The sequence below is a fragment of the Mesocricetus auratus genome, unplaced genomic scaffold (genome assembly GCF_017639785.1).
Source record: "Mesocricetus auratus isolate SY011 unplaced genomic scaffold, BCM_Maur_2.0 Super-Scaffold_100013, whole genome shotgun sequence".
NCBI lineage: Eukaryota > Metazoa > Chordata > Mammalia > Rodentia > Cricetidae > Mesocricetus > Mesocricetus auratus.
The window spans coordinates 13160157-13173904 of NW_024429196.1; the positions used below are offsets into that span (position 1 = coordinate 13160157).

The 13748-nt window shown below is 42.5% G+C and overlaps 1 long non-coding RNA gene across 1 annotated transcript; it reads right to left on the reverse strand.

The window, feature by feature from the left end:
• Positions 1-276: 276 nt before the first annotated feature.
• LOC110343273 lies at positions 277-9774 on the reverse strand. The gene is made up of 3 exons (XR_002385505.2): positions 4846-9774; positions 2455-2694; positions 277-2338 (listed from the first exon to the last, which is right to left on the reverse strand). It is a non-coding gene; the product is annotated as an uncharacterized LOC110343273 (long non-coding RNA).
• Between the last annotated feature and the right edge of the window lie 3974 nt (positions 9775-13748).

A 13748-nucleotide genomic window follows, 5' to 3' on the forward strand; every position in this document is an offset into this window, starting at 1 on the left:
TCCCTCCAGAAAAGCTTCTGCTCTCTCCTCCACCCTGGCTGGTTCTCCTCTGACACCAAAAACTGATCTGGGCGTGTCAGAAGAGGCGGTTAGTCTTTGGACAAGGTCGAGGTCAGGGCGGTTTCCGTGGGCAGGCCTTTTCCAGGAACCTATTGCCCCGGGCATTGTATTGTTTTTAGTAAACATGTTTTTAGTAAACATTGTCTTACAGCTGCCTACTCCCAGGCTGAAGGGGAAGTGGGTCTCTGCTCAAGGTCTGGTGTCCCCACACTTAGTTATTTCTGTATCTCTCTGTCTCTGTGTGTCTGCCTCTCTTTCTCCCTGTCTGTCTGTCCATCCCCCCAACTCTCATGTAAAAAGGTTGACCTAAGTTCTTCCTTTTCTTTGGGCGGTGGGAAATTTGCCCTTCCTGGGGTCTCATCTTGGACCTTGAGTGAACACGCAAGACTCTAGTATTTTAGAGTTCCCCAGCTCTTAGGGATATTGGATCTGTTCAAAGCAGGTGTGTAAGTACATACACACACACACACACACACACACACACACACACACACACAGAGGATGGTAACCTAAAACAAAAGGGTCAATGAATGACAAAAAAAAGTCTAAAATATTTCATCAAATCTAAGGCATCATTGGCTGTCAGTAACACCTCTCTTTATGTCCCATAAAGAAGAAAAATAAAAGCACTACAAAATTAAGCCATGATGTGAATTGTAGTACATCCTGATTTTGGAGATAGCAAAATGTGAAAAAAAATACACAATTTGGATTGATTTTTTTATGTAATAATTCTCTACCCCACCCTTTTAGCAATATCACTGGCAAGTATTTGACTAAATAAAATAATATGAAAATATTGTCTCTACTCTTTGATTCTCCTTAACTCCTGGATCCTGGAACATTGTTCTATGGCCTATTCGATAAATAATGAACCATGGATAGGCCTACCTTAGATTGAACCACATAAAAACCTTAAAATTCATGGGAAGTAGGTGTGAAAGCCAGTGCATCATGTCTGTGAGGCCTTTGGACAGAGTGATGAGCTTTGGATGCATCCTGAAGCAGGGAGTTTGGACTACCTGCCTTTTTCTTCAACTTCTGGGTCATTTGTTGCTGTTGTTGTTGTTGTTGTTGTTCCAAGATTTTTTTTAAATGTGCATGTGTGTTTTGTCTCTATGTGTGTATGTTACCACATGTGCCCAGTACCTGTAGAGACCAGAAGAGGGTGTTGGATCCCCTGAAACTAGAGTTTCAGGTAGTTGTGAGCTGCTGTATGGTGTCTGGGAATAAAACCTGGGTCACTTGGAAGAGCAGCCAGTGCTCTTACCTGCTGAGCCATCTCTCTAGGCCCTGACTTCTGGATCCTGAGACATGTTTACTGCTGGATTTCAACATGCATGGTTGAAGAACCTTCCGTGCAGAGCATATCTGGCAGAGCTACTTTGAGATTTCTACCAAGTCAAAGGCATTTGTTGCTGTTTTCTTTAAAGTGGAACTCCAGTCTGTTCAATACATGTTAGTTTTATTGTTCCTTACACTCATTTAATAAATACATGTGGATTTTATTAATGTACATTCTTTGTAGAAGACTTACTTTTATTACATTTTTATTTATTTAGTGTGTGTGTGTGTGTGTAAGTCAGAGGACAACTTGCAGGAGCCACTTCTCTCCTTCCACCTTGTGGGTTCCAGGAATTAAACCCAGAACTTCAGGCTTGGTGACAGATGCCTTTACCTGCTAAGCCGTCTCGCTTGCACTGTTAATGTGCATTCTTTACATTCAAATTTAGTTTTCTATAGAGATATCTGTTTGAGTTTGGCTTCCCCAATGAAAATCAAAAAGTAGGACATCAAGTAAGATAATAATGCAGGAAGGGGTTACTAAATTATACAGGAAACTAAATCTAATGAAAGTCTTCTGAGGATGGAGTTATTGCCTTTGTTACTGCTGAACCAGGGGAGGTAGAAGACATGACTTTGGAGCGTGGCATTGTGGCTGTAGAAACTAGCTGAGTCCAGGAAGTAGTAAGCAAGAATATCCATCAACTTGTGCAAGTGAGTATCACCACACATAAAACCCCATCCACTGAGCATTTCTGGATGATCACAATTCTGAGTATGTGTCAACTCATTAACTTCCACAGGTCGTGCCCTCTCACACCTTACAGCCCCCCATCAAGTCAGGGATACTTACTGTTCCTTTGCAAGCAAGGTTATTGAGGTCAGTTGTGGTTGTGTTCCAAGGACTCGCTTCTGGAAAGTGAGGTTCTGCTTCATTCCAGACCCACATCTTATAATCACAGCTTGTCTTCTGTCATAGTCAGGGTTTCTACTGCTGTGAAGAGACACCAAGACAATGGCAACTCTTATAAAGGAAAATGTTTAATTGTGGCTGGCTTATAGTTCAGAAGCTTGGTCCATTGTCGCCTTGGTGGGAAGCGTGGTACCCACCATGGTACTGAAGGGACAGTTGAGAGTTCTTCATCCAGATCCACAGGCAGCAGGAAGAGACTGTGACACACTTCCTCCAACAAAGCCACACCCACTTCAACAAGGCCACACCTCCTAATCGTGAAACTCCCTATGGGCCTATGGGGCCATTTTCACTCAAACTACAGCAGCTTCACCTCGGAGCGCAGCAGCTTCAAGGTCGAGCGTCTCTCCGTACTCTCTCAGGTGTGCTGAGTGAACCTGAAGCAAAAGACCTGGATGTAGGAACTGGAAGAGCACAAAGCAAGCATACAGTGCGAACAGAATCCCGAGAACAAGGCAGAAGGGCCAAAGTCAGCCAGGGGGCACAAGACTGGCACTTGGTACCGAGTTCTGCTTGCCTGCCTTGCAAGGGCAGCGGCCCCACCCCACCTAAGGTCCAGCTTTACCCTAGTGATTCTGTAGCATTGTGCCGGAAGGTGAGGGTACCTTAGTTATTAGGAAAGGGCTGCAGAACCTTGAAACCAGGTAGGGCCTGAACCAACAGGGGTGTGTGTGTGTTGCAAGTATTGTTCCCATGATGCCTTTGGGATTCAGTACATTTCCTGCACCTGCACTCTTCGTTTGTAGTTCGAAAGCATACTGGCCCCGTGGATCTTAAGCAAGCCATAAGTACACTGAGTATGTTAATTCGCTTTTACTTATTTGTATCTGACTTGTCTCAAAAGGGTTATAATAATGTGATAATTTGTTATAACCATATAACATCTAATTTCCTGCACAAAATTAATTACAGGCAATAAACTAATTTTCCTTTGTAAGTTAGGCTGTTCTTGCCAATGTTTGGTAACTGATGTTGAAGCCCATAATAGTCATTATAAATTTATATGCTCCATATGTATTTTATGAGAATATGGGGACTTTGTTAGCCATTTTTACAGAAATAATTTGGTTTTGGAAGGGGAAAATATAAACACAGACATATAATAAAATGGCTTAGAAAATTTTCACAGGAATGATTTCTCTTTAAAAACCTTTTATGGTGGACATTGTTTGAATTTAATGCCCTGTTTCTTTTTAGTTCTTTTATCTTATGTGTATGGGTATTTTGTCTACATGTATGTCTGTGCACCACGTGTGTACCTGGTGACCACGGAGGTCAGAAAAAGGCATTGGACCCCTGTAACTGGAGTCACAGATGGTGTGAGCCATCATGTGGGTGCTAATAATAAAACCGGGGTCCTCTGGAAGCACAATCAGCGTGATTAACCACTGAGCCATCTCTTCAGTCCCCTTCTTCCTATTTTAAATTGTTGGGTATATTTCTTTTAAGGCCTGAGCTTAGCATTGCTAAGGACAGTCCTATCACTAACAAAATAATTTTAACATACTGAAATGTAAAGGATTCATAACTTTCACGGACGAGAATTACTTAGTTTTGTTAATTAAGTTGATACTCCCTGGTAGCATAGTTTACAGGTTGTCAGTCTGCCTAGCATTTTTTTTCTCCCTATCAATAGAAACATAACTGAAAAAGAGAGTGACAGATTAGAAAATCATGCTGTAGAAATAGGGTGATTGCCAGTGAGGAAAAAGGTTCCACACATTTCCAGAGCCTGTAACCCGTACCGCAGCTGGGAACCACAGCAGGCCTGATTCAGGAAAAGCTGCTGCGGGGAGCAGAAGCCACAGCGACTCTTCTGTACCTTCACTGACAAAGTTGCTACAGACTAGAGCAGCCGTTCTCCACCTCTGGGTCGAGACCCCTTTGACCACCCTCTGTCTCCAAAACATAAAATTTACATTACCACCCATAACAGTAGCAAAATTGCGTTATGAAGTAGCAATAAAAATAATTTTATGGTTGATGGTTAGCACAACATGAGGAGCTGTGTTAAAGGTCACAGCATTAGCGAGGTGGAGAACCACTGGTCTAGAGGGAAGTGTTGGGTATGTGACACCCAGAAGGTCACTACTGAAGAACTGGAGTGGGCTGTCGGTGGTGTCACTCATCTGTAATCCCAGAGCTCAGAGGCAGAGACAGGGGGATCTCTGGGTTCAAGGCCAGCCTGATCTACAGAGTGAGTTCCAGGACAACCAGGGCCACACAGAGAAACCCTGTCTAGAAAAACAAAATGAAACAAAAGAACTGGAGTGGGCTTCCCTGACCTCTGGTTGAGGGGAGAGCATATTGTGCTTAGCACGTTTCTAAAGCATTTGACCCCCAGTACTCCTCTTTTCCCCCAGAATCAAAACAGCCAAGTCTGGAATCTAAAAAACGAGAATGTGTGATGCTACCTCTCCTTGTACTGTACTTTTAGATTAAAATTTATCTTCAGATTAATTACTAAGTAATCTGTGGTGCTACGGGGAGGGGGGGTGCAAGTCAGGGCCAACAAGGCAAGCACTGACCTTGAGCTGCAGCTCTGCAAACGGCTTTGGAGCACCTGCACATTTCCACCCTTCTCAGAGCCCAGGTCTCTCAGGAAGTGACGCTCCTCCTCCTGCTTCTTTTAATCACCTGTAACATGTCACACTGCAGGCAGACAAATGCTTGGCTGTGGGGGTAGGGGGACGACACACACACACACACACACACACACACACACACACACACACACACACACACACACCACAGTTTCTGCCTCTACCTCAGACAAACCCAACCCACAAATCAATTTCACAAACGGTTGTTTTGTTTCATTCTGCTGTGGATCTGGGGTTGAACCCAGGGCCTCACACCTGCTAGGCCAACACCTTCTTAGTTAGCTTTTGAGTCCTGTGATAAACACCATGACTGAAAGCAACTTGAGGAGGAGAGGGTTTCGTTTCATCTTCGCGCTGATATGATCAGCTTTTTACTTCACTGAGGGCAGTCAGGGCAGGAACCCAGAGGCCAGAGCTGAAGCAGAAACCACACAGAAGCTGACCGGCTTGCTCCCCATGGCTTGTTCTGGAATGCTGCCTTTTACTACACAGGACCACCTTCCCAGGGGCATCGCAGTGAGTAGGGCCCCACATCAAGCATGAATAAAGAAAATGCACCACAGACCTCTCCCTGACAATCTAACAGAGGCACTTTCTCAGTTAAATTAAGATATCCCTCTAGGGCTAACAAAATGACTCAGCAGTTAAGAACACTTGCTTTTCTTTCAGAGGACCTGGCTTCAATTCCCAGCACCACATTGCAACTTACAACCATATATAACTACAGTCTCAGGGGACTGACACCCTTTTCTGGCCTCTGGGCACCAGGCATGCCGTTGGTATGCAGATGTGGATGTGGACAAAACATGAATACATATAAATAATAAAATGAAAGATGGTCCTCTAGTACACTCCTTTAGTTAAATGTATCCAAAATAATAATTAAAATCATTTATTTCTATCTCAAAGATGGGGGAGAATGGGAGGATGGGAGGGAGAGGGAACTGGAATTGCTATGTAAAATAAGATAGTTTTTAATTTAAATAAAAATTAATTAAAAAATAAGAACAAAAAAGTACTCTGTTAAGAGTTTTTAGGACTGTTAATTCCTAAGTATGGGCCACAGTCTGATGAATTAGGCGACTACTATTACCCCCATTTTACAAAGGAGGAAAATGAGGCAATGTCACAAAGAAAATGCTCAATGTCACAAAGCCAGTTGGGAAAGAGACCAAGATGCATAATTAAGCTGTCTCACCCCTGTAAGAACTCAGAGCCTAACAGCCTCTCTATTCTGCTTCCAGTGACCTTAGCTCCTTTGTTCTTTCTGGGCTTCCCCTCATTTTGGGAACCAGAAAGGCTGGCCTTCAAGCTCACTTGGTTCCCTGACAGATTTGAGTTTATGTGATCTTACCAAGAAAACAAAAACAAGAAAACACTGGTTGTGCCCTCATTTTTGCTCTGCATTCTCCATTAAAATGGCATGAATATGTGCATAAAACCTCAGATGACAAACTGAGCAACAGAGACACAGCAAAGCCAGAGGTAGTGACCTAATAGTGTTGGAGGTTAGACCTCAGGACCTGGGGGAAAGACACCAGAGAAGGGCAGTTGTGACCTTGAGAGCCTTGGCATTCTAAAGACAGCAGGCACAGCAGACGTGGCAATGCCATTGTGCAGACCATTTGCACGTCTTGGTCACTGATCCCATTTCTACTGGTGCACACTCACCTCTGCTCACACCCAGTCACCCACTGTTGCAGGAGACTGAAGATGAATTTTTCAGAAAGGAAAAAAAAAGAAGAAAGCAAGAACTTGTCCAAAGGTGGTTATGAAGTAAACCAGAAGTAAAACTGCTTTGGTTACATTCTCTACATGAGGTTATAAGACTAAGACTGCCAGTGCTCTATCCAATCAGTCAGACATTACCATTCTCTGCCCACACTAATACTAGAATTGGACAGTGGGTGGATGTGCAGTGCAGAAACTGAATGGATCTGAAGAAAAGTCCTCTACGTATGACACTGGGATTCCGGAGCTGAGAAAGACATCTCTCCCATGGGAACCTCCTAGTATATCATCACTCTTTGCTCCCCACAGGACCACCCTTTCCCAGCAGGTTGGTATCTCGTGCTAAAATATGAAAAGGCAGACAAGGAGAACACCACACAAACAAAACAAAATAAAAACAACAACCAGAAAGGAAAGAAATCCCTTACTTTTGCTCATCTTCTTGTGATCCCATGAAAATGGCCTCAGTTCTGGGGAGTCACTTAAAGATGAAATAACATCTTTCTAAAAAAACAGAGATTTTTCTTTGACAGTCTAGTGTTTCTTAAAGTAAGATACCTTTTACACCGCACATTGTGGTACCTATAATCCCAATACTTAGGAGGCTGAGGCAGAATAATTGTTAAGTTCCAGGCAGCTTGGGCTATATAATGAGATCACGACTTGTAAAACCAAGAGCTAGGATGTTAACCACAGAAATCTTGCTGAGCATATACAACTCCCTGATAGATGCATAGACAGATAACAGATATTTTCTAGTGAGATAGCACTGACTGAGTTTGTTTAAAGTTCAGCTCAATTTATAGTACATATTGCTTCATAGGCTACTATATCAAAGTTTTGCCTCAAGTGTTTTATAAGTATGAACTCATTAGTACTGAGCACAATCTGAAGACACTAATGGATTCATATTTGTAGAGCACAATAGAAGCAGAAGAAAATGTTCAAATATTATCCCCATGGATACAGAATAAGTGGCTAATATCCATTAAGCAAAATCAAGTCTGTAAGATGGCAAGAGAACACAAATAGAAGGTCTTGTTTCTGCAATTGAAAGTACATGCCCTTCGGGAGCTGCTCTTGCTCTCCTGGTCAACAACTGTCCGTACTCTCCACCACGCTTCCCAGCCCCAGGCATGGAGGCAGCTGGCACTAGCACCTTGCTTTCCCAGCCTCCTTTGCTCTAAGATACTGGCCTTTGTCATGGTGAAGGGAGACTTGCTAAGAATCTCCCAGAGGAAAGAGTTTTCTTCCCCAGTTAAAGAAAAATACACTAATGTAAGAAATCTTTCTGTGTGTCAAGCAATATATTACTTTAAATGAACTCTGGAACTATGGTGATTTTCTTGGAACCATAAGACGGCTAAGTATAAAGGTTTGCCAATTGACTAAAGATGGCAGAGAGGAAAGGGTCCTCAATGGAACCAGTGAGCCAGTACCTTATTGACTAATGGGAAAATGTCAATATATGGCATGTGGGCCACGAGGAAAGACCTGAAGTTTAGATCCCCTGGTAGAGTCTGGCAGGAAAGAGATACTGTTGCCAGGGTTCCAGTGGACACAGCGTTGTGCCACCCATTCTCTCCACAAATAGTTACACTGAGGGTCTAGCCCTATTCTGTGTGACAAGGTTTTAGGTAGTGAACAAAACCAATGCCTTGGCATTTCTAACTTTACCTTTTTGGTAGAACACATTGGAAATAAAATAGAAGATACGAAATGTATCAGTGGAAAGTACTAGGAAGAAAACTAAAGTAGGTCAGAAAGACAAGGTGGGCTTGAAGGAAGAGAGGCCAGAGGTCTGGAAAATTAGCATTTAGGCATTTGAAGCAGAGACTTGGAGAAAACAAGGGTGCAAATCATAGAGACAAGGAAGTCAGTTCTGGAAAGTGGAGACAGCAAGGTTAGTGGAGATGTATTTGGTACATTTGAAGAAAAGCACAGGCAGCCAAGAAAAGCCAGTTGGAGATATTAGATGACTAAGAGAGGTAACAGAGGTCAAATACTGTTGAGTCTGGCAGGCCATGGTATGGGCTTAGCCTTTGGCTCTGAAAAGGTGGGAAGTTTTTCTTGGGACTTGAGTTTAGCGGTATGATCTGACTGGTGTTTTAAGGATTAAGTCAAAGTTGAAAGCAGGGAGATATTTGGTACAGTGGGAGACAACGGTAGCTTGAGAGAGAATACTGTCCGAAGGCCTGGTGAAAAGTGTATGGATTATAGCTGGGACTTGGAGAGACAAAGCTGTTCTTGAGGAATTTGATCCTTGTGAACTCCAGTCTTGGGTTGGAACAAAGGCATGAACTGGGTTGTCATTCACTAACAAGGAGAAGAGGGAACCTGGAGTTTGATTGGGCCTGTTTGCTTTTAGGTATCCAAGTTTGGTGGGCAGCTAGATGTGTCATTCAGAAGGCTGAGTGAGGTCACCGTATAAAAAGATGTTGTCTTGATAAAGAATAGATCCAGAGAATGAGAGTACACAGAGAAGAATTCTACATCGAAGAACGTACTTAGGGACTGAGTCCAGGACATGTGACTATTTAGAAACTAGGAGAACAGGATAAAACTAGTGAAGTCTCTACCACCAGAGAGATGCACTTGAACCAATCACAGAAGCTGAAACCCCACCTGTCGGTCATTTCAGCCCCTGGGAGGTAGAGACAGGAGAATTGCAAATGTGAGGTCAGCCTGGATTACACAGCAAGACTCTTTCTTCAAAAGCAAAAACGCAGAGCATCAAAACACACAGCAAACCAAGAAAAGAAGATTGAAATCCCACCACCATACTTACTGAGTTGAACACATTGTTGGCACTAATAAACCACGACACATCAGCCATAGTCAGAGCCAAGCTTGAAAGTAACTCCATGGCTGGGCGGCTTGTGCAATTCTCACCTGGCCCGTGAAATTGTGGGAGCCCACTCTGGGAAGGGGTCACTAGAAGGAAAATGAGGAGCTCTGATGTGTTGATTTTCATGCTAACAGAAGATTTCCTGTCCAAACGTCAGAAGCCTCCGAGGAAAAGCAAGCTAAACACAAAGCAATATGGACACCATAAGCACAATGCAGAAGGATGTGTCTGGGCTGGGTGTGGCGATGCACACCCTTGATCCCAGCAGCACTGGAGTTCAAGGCCAACCTAGGCTGGGTGACAAGACCAGGTGTGTTTGTGCGTGCGTGCGTGCGTGCGTGTGTATGTGTGTGTGTGTGTGTGTGTGTGTGTGTGTGTGTGTGTGTGTGTGTGTAAAGTGGGATGACTCAGCTGATGAAAGTGCTTTTCACTAAGCCTAACAATCTGAGTGTCTGGAACCCACACGGTAGAAGAAGAGAACTGACTCCCATAAGTTGTCCTCTGACCTCCACGTGCACTCTGTAGCATGCCCACAAGTAAACAAATAAAAATGTAGCAAATTTTTAAAGAAAAAGAAAGATGTAATCTGCACAAATTTCAGCATCACATACGGTGTTTTGGTACCAAGTTACTGAACGTTTCTGATCATAGTGTTCTTCCTAGTTAAATAAAAGCAAATGGGCAAATCTCACAGGAAGCTATTTTATGAGTAATAAATTGGATGCCATGGGAAAGATCCCTGGTGCTACATCATCCTAACATGAGATCAATAAACAAAGCTATTATTGTTGCTACTGTCTCAGAGTTAAGCCCAATGTAGCATTATCTGCATTGGCATGAGTGTAGCTGGACAAGGAAGCTGCAGCTGCACTGTATAAAATTCCCTGAAAGGCATTTCCATGGGCTGGACTCGGGGTCATGCTTTCTTGATATATTCCAAAATAAATGTCACTGACTTGTCTGAAACTCTGCCCTTTAAGTCAGTTCTCAAATCTGTAAGGTTAGGATTCTCCGGTACCCATGGGAGGCTGGGGGCCAGTGAACACCTTGTAGCCTGAGGGTGTTGGCAGGCCAGGAAGAATGTGGTTGCCAGGCACTAAGTGGCCTCGGGCTCACCTTTGTTCTGTTTTCACTCTTGATTTCATTATTTTCACACTGAAGTCCTGTGTGCATAAGGGCGTTGGCTTTGTTCTCACTGGCTCACAAAATAGAAAGCAGATAGCAAACGCCTAAGGAATAGGTTTTTGAGAGCACATCATAGCTTTCTTTTTATTTTCACAGAAACTAAGACCAAATTGGAATCTAGCAGAAACAGTCATATTCCTCACTCCCGAAGAAAATATTTAAAACTTGAGCAAGTGGGTTTAGTGTCTAAAACAATGTTTACTTGGGGCTATTATTAACTTCATTTTCTTATTTAAATATATGATTTTGTGTTCTGAACCTACGATTTATTCTTGTCTATCTGGCTTGAAACTTTATACTTCTAGAGCCCTTGAGCTGAAAAATTCAAGGAACAGTGTGGGTTTTGAATTTCAGTTTTTGTATTTCAGTTCATGCTCATTCAATTTATCAACATTTTTTAAAAAAAGTCAAGGCACATGGATATTTCCCAGAAGTCTAATGGTTTCCCCAGGGGAAACATAAAATTTCATTTAAAAATCTTCTATCCCTTTTCAAAAATAACCGTGGAAATCCTGTTTCTAATGTGAGATTTAAGGAGGAGTTGTTCATGCTTCCGAAGCCAGCTACTTCGTTTGCTGGCCTTCAGGAGGTGAGGGCTGAGTCTCTGTGTTACAGAAAAACAGATTTGGAAGGTTGCTTTGAAATCATTGTCCCTAGGAGTTTTATCCTTATTGCTTCTGAAAAATGAAAACATGCTCTAATAGAGGCATACTAAATCATTTGGGTAGACTTGACTTGGGAGGGTCATTTTGGTCATTTCTAAACACTCAGATAAGAGGTTTGATGCCTGCCTTGGTTCCAACCTCTTGGTTGTCATGATCATAGGGGAATTTTACTTAACCTGTTATCTGAGCATAATGAATTATGAACTTAGACTTGACATGGGCTAAAGGGTTTGGAGCCATAGTCACAACTATAACACCCAACAGATGAATTTATAATAGTTGGAAATCACACAATTAATCATCACAGAAACCTAATCAATACGTGTGCAGTTATCTAAAGGATCAAACGAAGAGGGCAGTGAGCACAGTGTTTCCTGACTGTGTCACACTATTGTTTCTAACCTAAGCTGCCTCTGAGTCAGCCAGGGAAGCTAATTGGCTTATCTGTTTCCACGGTTGCTCTACTTGAAAGCCAGACCACCATTTAAATTGTACTGTTTTCTCCATAAAATGTGTTGCATTTTGATGATAAGTAGGAGGGAACATTTAGAGGCCATGTTTATATTCTAGTGTTATACTATTCTGCCGAATCTGCTCTCAGAACATAATAAATAGAATCGTCTCCATTTTGGTAAATACCTGTAGCTTTGAAGACGGTCAAGGGAAGCCTTCAGGGCAGATGAAAAGCAGCATGGTCTGGTTTGTGGTTTCAGAGGATGGCAGAGATTTTGTGTTTATGATGGAATGGACAGCAGGGCAGAATCAGAGAAGCCAGATAAAATATTACCGTAAAGAGCTGGGTGAGAGCTGGCGAGCCGGGATGGAAGGGCTGTGGGGGCTGTGAAGTCTGAGATTCTGTGCACAGCGTGGGTTAGGACCAGGACTGATGGGAGGTGAGACAAAGTGCGAGGTGTCGAAGGGAAACAGGCACCAACTGGACAAAACAATTCCTTAAAGAATCTGATAAAGGTCATGTGTCCAAATACGAAATGCACTTATAACTCATTCAAAAGAGGACAAGGAACTGAACTTTTTTCTTTAATTGTCAAAGAGTTAACTAGGCTCTCTACCAAGCAAAGGCAGATAAGTAGTAAAAGAGGAAGTGGGAAGTTTGTCAACATCATTAGACACGGGGTGGGGGGCCCATGGGAAGTGGATCAAAGCAGAATCAGAAAGCCATGTCCTTCACACCTACTAGGATGCCCACAGTCCAGAAGTGAAGTAACACCACAGTTGTTAGTGGGTGGACAATGGAACCCACTGGTGAGAATGTAAAATGGTCCAGCCAATTTGAAATTGCTTTGGCAGTTTCTTATGAAGTCAGCACACACTTAACATGACCCACAACCCTTCACTGAGGCGTCTATCCAAATGAAATGAAGACATTTTCCCCACCAAGGCTGGTCTGCAAATGTTCATGACTACTGTATTCATAACAACTGAGGCTAGGCTGTTCCAGATATCCATGACGGCTGGAGGTAGGCGATGGTGGCGTATCCATGAGTTAACACCACTCAGCAACTGAAAAGGAATACACTGTCTGTAAGGATGAGAGCAGCTATGATATAGCATGAAGGGTCTCAGATGAGTTAGACTCAGTAAAAGAGCTGGATTCACAAGGCTACGTTTAGATGAAACTCTAGAAAAAACAAAGCAGTTATGACAGAAGACAGAACAATCACAACAAAGAGACAGTCTAAAAAGAGACACCAAGCCAGATGGTGGTGGTACTCACCTTTGATCCCAACACTCAGGAGGCAGAGGCAGGCAGATATCTGTGAGCTGGAGGCCAACCTGGTCTGTAAAATGAGTTCCAGGACAGCCGGAGCTGTTAAACAGAGAAATCTTGTCTTGAGAAACCAATAATAATAATAATAATAATAATAATAATATAATGAAATTGTAAAAAATAAAATAAAGTGAAAAATGAAAAGGGATACCAGGAATCGCTTGGAGTGACACAGTCTGCTGTGTCAGGATTATAATAAAGGACTTAAAGCTGAATGCACTTGACATAATTCACTGGATGAAATACTAATTTTGATAAATGTAATTTTTGCCTCAAAGAAATTGATTTTTTATACAAGTAATTCTAAATATTGTTGCATTTTGTGTTTGAGGTCAGCAGATTTTAATTGAGATTTGATAATGAATATGCAGATGTGCCACCCTTAAACAATCTTGTAAAAAAAAATCCCTACGTCTCTACGTTATCTACCTCCTCAGCTATGACATGCACGTCATAGTCACTGACTTGGGCTAGTTTTTTTTTAAATACAAAAAGGCATGGGCAATAACAATGTTTGCTAATTGTATTGAATGTCAACTGCCTGCAGTTCAGCTTTAATTCAGTACAATCCTGTAGTGGTTTGTTTCCTATTCTCTTCTAGTAAAATTTA